The sequence below is a fragment of the Triticum dicoccoides genome, chromosome 6A (genome assembly GCF_002162155.2).
Source record: "Triticum dicoccoides isolate Atlit2015 ecotype Zavitan chromosome 6A, WEW_v2.0, whole genome shotgun sequence".
Taxonomy (NCBI): domain Eukaryota; kingdom Viridiplantae; phylum Streptophyta; class Magnoliopsida; order Poales; family Poaceae; genus Triticum; species Triticum dicoccoides.
In genome coordinates this window covers 375,396,029-375,408,976 of record NC_041390.1, presented here as the reverse complement: position 1 = coordinate 375,408,976, position 12,948 = coordinate 375,396,029, and positions in this window count along the sequence as shown.

Here is a 12,948-nt window from a genome sequence, read left to right as displayed (position 1 = left end):
GGCCTCCTTAGCACCAAAGAGGAAACAAGGACGCTGCGCACGCTGGCGCCTGCCTGGTGTCGTGCGTCACGGCTCACGTCACGAGGGTCTCATGAGGTTTGCCCCGCCTTGATATCTCTGCTCTTCGTGAGCCTGCCCGACTAGGCCACTCCCGAGGGGGTCTTGCATCGTCCGCCTCGCGAGGCTTGGACCCTCGCGATGGTCTTGGATGCTTTGTTGGTGAAGATGGTCCGTACGGCCTGCTGGCTCAGCCACGCCGCTGGCTGCAGGTAGGCAAGTCTATGGACCCCCATTCCTAGAACGCCGACATCCGTGCCAAGTAGACCGAAATAATTCTGCATCTACTACTATTACTCCACACATCGACCGCTATCTAGCATGCATCTAGAGTACTAAGTTCATAAGAACAGAGTAATGCTTTAAGTAAGATGACATGATGTAGAGAGATAAAATCATGCAATATGATATAAACCCCATATTTTTATCCTCGATGGCAACAATACAATACGTGCCTTGCTGCCCCTGCTGTCACTAGGAAAGGACACCGCAAGATTGAACCCAAAGCTAAGCACTTCTCCCATTGCAAGAAAGATCAATCTAGTACGCCAAACCAAACTGATAATTCGAAGAGACTTGCAAAGATAAACCAATCATACATAAAAGAATTCAGAGAAGAATCAAATATTGTTCATAGATAATCTGGAGCATAAACCCACAATTCATCGGATCTCGACAAACACACCGCAAAAGAAGATTACATCAAATAGATCTCCAAGAAGATCGAGGAGAACTTTGTATTGAGATTCAAAGAGAGAGAAGAAGTCATCTAGCTAATAACTATGGACCCGAAGGTCTGAAGTAAACTACTCACACATCACCGGAGAGGCCATGGAGTTGATGTAGAGGCCCTCCGTGATTAATGCCCCCTCCGGCGGAGCTCCGAAAAAGGCCCCAAGATGGGATCTCTCGGGTACAGAAGGTTGCAGCAGTGGAATTAGGTTTTCGTGGTGCTCCTGTATGTTTGCGGGGTACGTGGACTTATATAGGAGGAAGAAGTAGGTCGGTGGAGCAACGAGGGGCTCACGAGGGTGGAGGGCATGCCCAGGGGGGGTAGCCGCGCCCCCTGCCTCATGGCCTCCTCGGTTGTTTCTTGACGCCCACTCCAAGTCTCCTGGATCACATTTGTTAAGAAAATCACATTCCGGAAGGTTTCATTCCGTTTGGACTCCGTTTGATATTCCTTTTCTGCGAAACACTAAAATAGGGGAAAAACAACAATTTGGGCTGGGCCTCCGGTTAATAGGTTAGTCCCAAAAATGATATAAAAGTGTAAAATAAAGCCCATTAACATCGAAAATAGATAATATAATAGCATGGAGCAATCAAATATTATAGATACGTTGGAGACGTATCACACCCTATGTTATAACCGTTGCATGAGGAATCGCATCCGACATAATTATCCATCACTGATCCATTGCCTACGAGCTTTTGACATATTGATCTTTGCTTAGTTATGTTTCCGTTGCCACTGTTACAATCACTACAAAACTGCTACTACTACTTTTTCCATCGTTATCATTACTTCCATACTACTTTGCTACTAAATACTACCAGAATGATTTTCTCAATGAATTAAATAATAAGAAAAATGATAATGAGTGATGCTTCTATACTACTTTTCTACTAAACTCGCTACTATCAAAATGATTTTCTCAATGAATTAAATAATAAGAAAAATGATAATGCTATTAGAGTTGTGACTAGAGGTGGTAAAATGACTCGGGAACCTTTGTATCCTGAAGGCCACCCTAAGAGAATTGAGCAAGATTCTCAGAGAACTAATGTTGATGCACCTAGTTCTTCTAAGAAGAAGAAAAAGAAAAATGATAGAACTTTGCATGCTTCTAGTGAACCTGTTGTTGACACACCTAAGAATCCCAATGATATTTCTATTTCCGATGCTGAAACACAATCTGGTAATGAACATGAATCTAGTAATAATGTTAACGATGATGTTCATGTTGATGCTCAACCTAGCAATGACAATGATTCAGAGATTGAACCTGCTGTTGATCTTGATAACCCACAATTAAAGAATCAACGTTATGATAAGAGAGATTTTGTTGCTAGGAAGCACGGTAAAGAAAGAGAACCATGGGTTCAGAAACCCATGCCTTTTCCTCCTAAACCATCCAAGAAAAAGGATGATGAGGATTTTGAGCGCTTTGCTGAAATGATTAGACCTATCTTTTTGCGTATGCGTTTGACTGATATGCTTAAAATGAATCCTTATGCTATGTATATGAAAGATGTCGCTACAAATAAAAGAAAGATACCGGAAGCTGAAATTTCCAGCATGCTTGCTAATTATACTTTTAAAGGTGGAATACCCAAGAAACTAGGAGATCCAGGAGTACCAACTATACCATGCTCCATTAAAAGAAACTATGTTAAAACTGCTTTATGTGATCTTGGAGCCAGTGTTAGTGTTATGCCTCTCTCTTTATATCGTAGATTTCATTTGAAAAAGTTGACACCTACTGAAATATCTTTGCAAATGGCCGATAAATAAACTGCTATACCTGTCGGTATTTGTGAGGATGTGCCTGTTGTGGTTGCAAACGTTACTATTTTAACGGACTTTGTTATTCTTGATATTCCCGAGGACGATAGTATGTCTATTATCCTTGGTATACCCTTTTTGATACTGCAGGGGCTGTTATTGATTGCAACAAGGGCAATGTCACATTTCATGTTAATGGTAATGAGCATATAGTACACTTTCGAAGGAAACAACCTCAAGTCCACAGTATTAATTCTACTGGAAAAACTTCAACAATTACTATTGGAGGTTTTGAATTTCCTCTTCCTACTGGTAAGAGGAAATATGTTCTTATTGTTGGGGACGTGTATATCCCCGTTGAGGTAACCTCGTGTTATTTGAAATTTCTCCAGTTTCATGCAATTCAGAATGAGTTTGTTAACCAGACTTGATCAACCTTGTTAGTGGATTCCTTTTGATGAGCATGAGATGGATGAAGTTAGAGAGCACAACTCTCTGTACCATCTTTTTTACTTTCGGTTATTTAGTTTATTAAATAAAGTAAAAATAGTATTTTCTGTCTGTTTTCTGAATTATCCATGCAATAAAAAATACCCCGAAAATAAAAGTTCTCCAAATGACCTAAAATTTTTATATGATTTTTTCTAGAATATTTATGAATTATTGGCACTGAGAACACCGCAGAGGGGGCAACCACCTGGCCACGAGGGTGTAGGGCGCGCCTATGCCTTGGGCACGCCCTCTGCCTCGTGGGCCCCCTCGTGGCTCCCCTCCACTTATTCTTGCACCCACACACTTCGTCTTCCTCCAGAAAAAAAATCCTCCACCAGCTCAAACCCGAGTTCTAGCTCATCTTGCTCCCATTTTCGATCTCCTTGCTCAAAGCTCCATTCACAAACTTGCTTTGGGGGATTGTTCTTTGGTATATGACTCCTCCAATGGTCCAATTAGTTTTTGTTCTAGTGCCTTATTTATTGGAAATTTTTGCTGCTTAGGTGACCCTGTTCTTGAGTTTGCATGTCAAATTTATATGGTCCCAAGTAGGTTTAATGCATGATATGGCCTCTAGGCACTTGTAGGAGTAGTTGCTATCAATTTTGTTGAGTTTGTCTCACTTTTATTTTCAGTTACTAAATATGTCAGAAATTTTTCATAAGGAAAATGATGAAAAGATTGTTGAGGGGATCTTTGAGCCGAAGCTCGAAGGATAAGAAAACTGAAGAAAATAAGAAGCCCAAATATAATCTCCCTCACACTGCTGAAGTTCGGCCGTGTGAATGGCCTTGTGATGAGTTTTTGAGAGAAGCCAGGATTTATGAATATTTTTATTATTTGGCTAAGAATGCAGGCCTCGTCGACTTCCTCCGCGACCAGCGCGAACAATATCTCCTACTCACTAATATTTTTGTGCAAAATTTTCAATTCCATGCTAGGAGATCGCCACCTTCGATGGATTTTTATTTATATGATGAGTATAAGGAGATGTCACTTTATGACTTTTGTGCGGTTTGCAAGTTGCCCTTTGAGGGCAGCATAGAGGAACCACATCGTAATGATGTGTAACGGTTTATTGATATGATTGCTGTAGGGGAAACGAGAAAAGTTTCCGATGCAAGAATTACTAGCATACATTTTCCTGTTCTACGTTACTTTGCAATATTTGCTAGTAGATGCTTAATTGGTCGCGGGAATAGTAGAAACCTTAGTGCTCTTGATATTGCTATTTTGTGCCATGCTTTGTTTCGTGATACCACTTTCAGCTTAGGCGCCAATGTTGCTAAACGGTTAAATCTGAACTGTACAAAGAGTCCCGTCTTTGGAGGCATCTTTGCCTTGCACCTTGCTGCACACTTTAACATACCTATTAGGCATCTTTGCCTGCTCCCTCTTTGTTCAACATATTTTCAGGCACGTACCTTGTTTTGCCATAGGCCCTTCATGCATACCGGAGCCTGACATCAGCTCCAAAGCCTGAGCTGGAGCCACCACTTGATCCTCACCGTCAGTCTGTTTATCAGTGGGATCCGGAGGAGATCGCCAACCAGTGGCACCCTGACGATCCTCCTTTGTACACTAGAGAGGACCATTTTGAGCCATGGCCATAGACCAACTTAGGCCAAAAGCCTAAGCTTGGCGGAGTACATATTTCTCACCGACATTACATTCATGTTCACACACTCATGCCAGTTGTCGGTGCTCATACTTTTTCATTGTATCATCCATGCTAGTTTATTTTCTGTTTTAAGCATTCTTCTTGTGTGCTTGAAAAACCTTAATCAAAACCAAAAAAATAGTTGTAGCTTTTAGCTAGTTTACTTTCCATGCTTGTCATAATAGTAATTAAAAGAAAACCCGAAAAGATTTCTTGTTCTGCTTTTGCTTGTTGGAAGCTTTCCCCTGTAAATAGTTTTGTTTCTTTTCTTTTCTTTGGGGGTTTAGAGGAGAAGACCTTAATAAAAATGTTGAGTGGCTCTCATATGCATTATTGTTGATCTAACAAAGAGCCCATATTACCTTGTGTTCTCCCTTGTATTGAATGCTTGCGGATTCTAGCTTAGTCCAATGCACGTGCACTATTATTATTATCCACACCGTTCGGTCGTGCAAGTGAAAGGCAATAATGACGATATATGATGGACTGATTGAGATGAGATAAGCTGGTATGAACTTGACCTATCTTGTTTTTGTAAATATGATTAGTTCATCATTCCTAATTCAGCCTATTATGAATAAACATGTTTGCAATGACAACTAGAGATCATAGTTTCTTATGCCATGCTTAATTAGCTAGGAGCTTATAATGGTTTACCTTGCGTGCCAACATGCTATTAAAATGGTTGTGATGTGGTATGATAGGGTGGTATCCTCTTTTGAACGATTCGAGTGGCTTGACTTGGCACATGTTCGCGCATGTAGTTGAAACAATATCAAAATAGCCTCTACGATATTTATGTTCATGGTGCATTATATCCTACTCATGCTTGCATTCGGTGTCGATTAATTTTAATGCATGTTCATGACTGTTGTCGTTCTCTAGTTGGTCGCTTCCCAGTCTCTTTCTAGCCTTCACCTGTACTAAGCGGGAATACTGCTTGTGCATTTAATCCCATAAACCACAAAGTTATTCCATATGAGTCCACCATACCTACCTATATATGGTATCTACCTGCCGTTTCAAGTAAATTTGTATGTGCCAAACTCTAAACCTTCAAATAAATATCATGTTTTGTATGCTTGAATATCTCATGTATCAACTAGGGCTATCAGTATCTTCCATGTTAGGCGGGTTATTCTCAAGAGGAGTGGACTCCACTCCTCACTCATAAGAAAATGGCTGGTCACCGGGATGCCCAGTCCCATGCTCAAATCAAATCAAAATAATTGCAAACAAAACCCCCCCAGGATTGTTGTTAGTTGGAGGCACCCGTTGTTTTGGACAAGCCATGGATTGATGTTTGTTGGTGGTAGGGGGAGTATAAACTTTACCATTTCTTTTTGGGAATCGCCTATAATGTGTGTAGGATGGAAGATATCGAGATCTCTTGGTTGTTATGTTGACAATGACAGTATACCACTCAAAATATTATTCATCTCTATTTCAAAACCGAGCTCTGGCACCTCTACAAATCCCTGCTTTCCTCTACGAAGGGCCTATCTATTTACTTTTATATTGAGTCATCATCCTCTTATTAGAAAGCACCATTTGGAGAGCACCGCTGTCATTTGCATGCATTACTATTAGTTTACATTGAGTATGACTGTGACTGGATCTCTTTTACCATGAATCACAATTTCCAGTCAGCCCTTGATCTTCAGAGGTGCTCTGCATTTCTGTTTTGCTGTCTCAGAAAGGGCTAGCGAGATACCATCTTGTTATATCATATTATGATTGTTTTGAGAAAGTGTTGTCATCCGAGATTTACTATTATTGCCCGCTAGTTGATTATGTCATTGATATGAGTAAACATGAGACCTAAATGTTATTGTGAATATGGTTAGTTCATAATCTTTGCTAAAAACTTGAATGCTGGCTTTACATATTTACAACAACAAGAGCAAACAGAGTTTCTAAAAGTTTTTGTTTATCACTTTTAGTTTGTCAACTGAATTGCTTGAGGACAAGAAAAGGTTTAAGCTTGGGGGAGTTGATACGTCTCCAATGTATCTACTTTTCCAAACACTTTTGCCTTGTTTTGGACTCTAACTTGCATGATTTGAATGGAACTAACCCGGACTGACGATGTTTTCAGCAGAATTGCCATGGTGTTATTTTTGTGCAGAAATAAAAGTTCTCGGAATGACCTAAAAATCAATGGAGAATATTTTTTGAATATATAAAAAATACTGGTGAAAGAATCAAGGCCAGGGAGCGCACACCCTGTCCAGGAGGGTGGGGGCGCTCCTACCCCCCTGGGCGCACCCCCTACCTCGTGGGACCCTTGGTGCTCCACCGACCTAAACTCCAACTCTATATATTCATGTTTGGGGAGAAAAAAATCAGAGAGAAGGATTCATCGTGTATTACAATACGGAGCCGCCACCAAGCCCTAATCTCTCTCGGGAGCGCTGATGTGGAGTCCGTTCGGGGCTCCGGAGATGGGAATCTGTCGCCATTGTCATCATCAACCTTCCTCCATCACCAATTTCCTGATGCTCACCGCCGTGCGTGAGTAATTCCATCATAGGCTTGCTGTACAGTGATGGGTTGGATGAGATTTATCATGTAATCGAGTTAGTTTTGTTAGGGTTTGATCCCTAGTATGCATTATGTTATGAGATTGATGTTGCTATGACTTTGCTATGCTTAATGCTTGTCACTAGGGCCCGAGTGCCATGATTTCAGATCTGAACCTATTATGTTTTCATGAATATATGTGGGTTCTTGATCCTATCTTGCAAGTCTATAGTCACATATTATGTGTTATGATCCCTTAACCCCGATGTGACAATAATAGGGATACTTACCGGTGAAGACCGTAGTTTGAGGAGTTCACGTATTCACTGAGTGTTAATGCTTTGGTCCGGTACTCTATTAAAAGGAGGCCTTAATATCCCTTAGTTTCCAATAGGACCCCGCTGCCACGGGAGGGTAGGACAAAAGATGTCATGCAAGTTCTTTTCCATAAGCACGTATGACTATATTCAAAATACATGCCTACATTACATTGATGAACTGGAGCTAGTTCTATGTCACCCTATGTTATAACTGTTGCATGAGGAATCGCATCCGACATAATTATCCATCACTGATCCATTGCCTACGAGATTTTCACATATTGATCTTTTATTAGTTACTTTTCTGTTGCCACTGTTACAATCACTACAAAACTGCTACTACTACTTTTGCCACCGTTACTGTTACTTACATACTACTTTGCTACTAAATACTTTGCTGTAGATATTAAGTCTTTCAGGTGTGGTTGAATTGACAACTCAACTGCTAATACTTGAGAATATTCTTTGGCTCCCCTTGTGTCGAATCAATAAATTTGGGTTGAATACTCTACCCTCGAAAACTATTACGATCCCCTATACTTGTGGGTTATCACTATCCATATATAAATATTTACCTACGGACCATTCCGGAGCTCCTCGTGACATCCGAGATCTCATCTGAGACTCCAAACAACATTTGGTCACCAACATGCATATCCCCATATTACTCCAGCGTCACCGAATGTTAAGCGTGCGGACCCTATGGGTTCAAGAATCATGTAGACATGACCGAGACACCTCTCCGGTCAGTAACCGATAGCGGAACTGGATGCCCATATTGGTTCCTACATATTCCACAAAGACCTTTTATCGATTGAACCATGATGTCAATGATTCGGTTAATCTTGTATGCAATTCCCTTTGTCTGGCAATATGTTGCTTACCCGAGATTCAATCATCGGTATCTCCATACCTACTTCAATCTGGTTACTGAGAAGTCTCTTTACTTGTTCCATCATACAAGATCTCGGGACTAACTCATTAGCCACATTGCTTGCAAGCTCTTTACAATGTTCTGTTACCGAAAGGGCCCAAAGATATCTCTACGTCACATGGAGATATAAATCCCAGTCTTGATCCATGCCAACCCAACAAACACCTTCAGAGATACCTGTAGAGCATGTTTATGATCGACCAATTACAAAGTGACATTTGATAGCACACAAGGTATTCATCCAGTATCCGGGAGTTGCATGATCTCATGGTCTTAGGAATAGATACTTGACATGAAGAAAGTTATAGCAATAAACTCAAGTTATACGATTGAATGCTAAGCTTACGGTTGGGTCTTGTTCATGACATCATTCCCCTAATGATGTGATCCTGTTATCAACTGACAACTCATGTCTATGGTTAGGAAACCTTAACCATCTTTGATCAATGAGCTAGTTTAGTATAGGCTCACTAGGGACATAGTATTTGTTTATGTATTCACACATGTATTTAAGTTTCCGGTCAATACAATTCTAGCATGAATAATGAACCTTTATCGTGAACAAGGAAATATGATAATAACCAATTTATTATTGCATCTAGGGCATACTTCCAACAATCTACCACTTGCACTAGAGTCAATAATCTAGTTTACATAGTTAAGAATCTAACACCCATGGAGTCTTGGTGTTGATCATGTTTTGCCCGTGGAAGTGGTTTAGTCAACGGGTCTGCCACATTCAGATCTGTATGTACCTTGTGAAGTTCTATGTCTCCATCCTTAACATAATTATGAATGGAGTTGAAGCGGCGCTTGAGGTGCTTGGTTCTTTTATGAAACCTGGGCTCCTTGGCAATAGCAATAGCTCTAGTGTTTTCACAAAATATAGTCATTGGATCCAATGCTCTAGGTATTACACCCAGATCGGATATGAACTCCTTCATCCAGACTCCTTCTTGCATTGCTTTCAAAGCAACTATATACTCCGCTCCACATGTAGATCCCGCCACAACGCTCTGCTTAGAACTGCACCAACTCACGGCTCCACCATTCAATATAAATACATATTCGGTTTGAGACTTAGAGTCATCTGACTTGTGTCGAAGCTAGCATCGACATAACCATTTACGATGAGCTCTTTGTCACCTCCATAAACAAGAAACATACCCTTAGTCCTTTTCAGGTACTTCAGGATGTTCTTGACCGCTGTCCAGTGATCCACTCCTGGATCACTTTGGCACCTCCCTACTAGACTAATGGCAAGGCACACATCAGGTCTGGTACATAGCATGACATACATTATAGAGTCTATGGTTGAGGCATAGGGAATGACTTTCATCCTTTCTCTTTCTTCTGCCGAGGTCGGGCTTTGAGTCTTACTCAACTTCACATCTTGCAATACAGGCAAGAACCCTTTCTTTGACTGATCCATTTTGAACTTCTTCCTTAGGATCGACAAAACCTTTTGGTTGCATCAGATACAATTGTTCCTTAAGAAACCCATTAAGGAATGCTGTTTTGAATCAACTTGCCAGATCTCATAGTCATAAAATGCGGCAATAGCTAACATAATTCTAACAGACTTAAGCATCGCTATGGGTGAGAAAGTCTCATCGTAGTCAACCCCTTGAACTTGTCGGAAACCCTTTGCGACATGTCGAGCTTTATAGACAGTGACATTACGATCATCGTCTGTCTTCTTCTTAAAGGTCCATTTATTCTCAATGGCTTGCCGATCATCAGGAAAGTCCACCAAAGTCCACACTTTGTTCTCATACATGGATCCTATCTCGGATTTCATGGCCTAAAGCCATTTGTCGGAATTCGGGCTCATCATAGCTTATTCATAGTTCATAGTTTCGCCATTTTCTAACAACATGATTTCCAGGACTAGATTACCATACCTCTCTGGTGTGGAATGTACTCTGGTCGACCTACGAAGTTCAGTAGTAACTTGATCCGAAGTTTCATGATCATCATCATTAGCTTCCTCTCCGGTTGGTGTACGCATCATGGGAACTACTTTCTGTGATGTGCTACTTTCCAAGTCGAGAGAAGGTATAATTACCTCATCAAGTTCTAGTTTCCTCCCGCTCACTACTTTTGAGAGATACTCCTCTAGAAAGGACCTATTCTTGGCAATAAAGATATTGCCCTCGAATCTATGGTAGAAGTGATACTCAATGGTCTCTTTAGGACATCCTATGAAGACACACTTCTCCGCTTTGGGTTTGATCATATCAGGCTGAAGCCTCTTGACATAAGCGTCGCATCCCCAAACTTTATGAAACAACGGCTTAGGTTTCTTGCCAAACTACAACTCATATGGTGTCGTCTCAACGGATTTAGATGGTGACCTATTTAAAGTGAATGCGGCTGTCTCTAATGCATAACCCCAAAACGATAGTGGAAAATCAGTAAGAGACATCATAGAATGCACCATTTCCAATAGAGTACAATTACAATATTGGGATACACCATTACACCATGGTGTTCCAAGTGGCCTGAGCTATGAAACAATTCCACATTGTCTTAAATGCATACCAAACTCCTAACTCAATTATTCACCTCCACGATCAGATCATAGAAACTTTATTTTCTTGTTACGATGATTCTCCACTTCATTGTGAAATTCCTTGAACTTTTCAAAAGTTTCAGACTTGTGTTTCATCAAGTAAATATACCCATATCTACTCAAATCATATGTGAAGGTAAGAAAATAACGATATCCACCGCGTGCGTCAACACTCGTCGGACCGCATGCATCAGTACTTTATTATTTCCAATAAGTCAGTAGCTCACTCCATTGTTCCAGAGAATGGAGTTTTAGTCATCTTGCCCATGAAGCATGGTTCACATGCGTCAAATGATTCATAAGCAGGAGATTCAAAAAGTCCATTAGCATGGAGTTTCTTCATGCTCTTTACACCAATACGACCTAAGCGGCAGTGCCACAAGTATGTGGTACTATCATTATTAACTTTGCATCTTTTGGCATCGATATTATGAATATGTGTATCACTATGATCGAGATTCAACAAGAATAAACCATTCACAAGGGGTGTGTAATGCCCCGAGACCGATGCGCCAGATGTCTTCTAGTTATTCGCCGTCGTTGCCATGTCATTCTCTTGTGTGTTGCATTTTGTGATGTCATCATGTGCATTTCATCATCATGTTTTAAAAACTTGTGTTTGTCCGGGTCTCCCAGATCTCTCTGTTGTCCGTTCTGAGCCCAACCACACTCCCACGTGCCCGCGGCTCCTCCGAGATACTATTTTATAAGTGGTATGAAAATGTTCTCGAAATGGGGTGAGAGTTGGCGTGTGGTCTTTTTTAGTGTAGGTAGACCGCCTGCCAAATTTCGTCACATTCGGAGTCCGTTTGATAGCCCAACCGTCATCTGTACCGGCACCGTTGTCGGTCTATTCGTCAGACGTTATTGGTCTCCAGAAACCGTTGTCGGGTTGCACTCCTTCCCTCTAATCTCAGCCCAACCCACTCTCGACGGCCCACCTGCAGCCCATCTAAACCCACCTAACCTCCCCCTCTGACCGGAGCTATCGAATTGAAATTTGAGGGTCCAGAAACCCCTCCTAACCCTCAAATCCCAGCCCCTAGCTATAAATAGAAGCCTCCCCTTCCATTTTTTGGCAGCAAACATGTAACATCCCGGATGTAACTTTCCCTATTTGTACTCCAACTCTTGTCGTTTCCGGCGTTAAGTTATATTTATTTACTTGGGTTCGGGTCTTTGTCTCCGTGTGTTGTTGTCATTGTCATGCATCTCATATCATGTCATCATGTGCATTGCATTTGCACACGTGTTCGTCTCATGCATTCGAGCTTTTTCCTCGTTGTCCGTTTTGCATTCCGGCGCTTCGTTCTCCTCCGGTGGTCATTTCTAGCTTTCTTTCGTGTGTGGGGTTTAAACATTTCCGGATTGGACCGAGACTTGCCAAGCGGCCTTGGTTTACTACCGGTAGACCGCCTGTCAAGTTTCATATCATTTGGACTTCGTTTGATACTCCAACGGTTAACCGAGGGACCGAAAAGGCCTCGTGTGTGTTGCAGCCCAACACCCCTCTAATTTGGCCCAAAACCCACATAACTCTGCTCCATCATCTAGAGTGTTCGATCACGATCGCGTGGCCGAAAACCGCACCCCATTTGGACTCTCCTAGCTCCCTCTACCTATAAAATAGCAGCTCCCCCGAAATTTCCAGATCAAATCCACCCTAGACCTAGATCCCCATCCTCTCCGCGCGGCCGGACGTGTCCGCCCGCCGCCGGACGAAAAATCCCGCCGCCACCGCCGCCACGTGGCAACCTCTCATTCGCCCGCGCCCAGTCCCCAGATCCCCGCGCCGCCCGGGCCCGGGAAGCCCGCAGCCGGCCCCCGAGGCCCATCCATCCGCCGCCCGCGCCTCCCTGCTCCCCGCCGAGCTCCGCC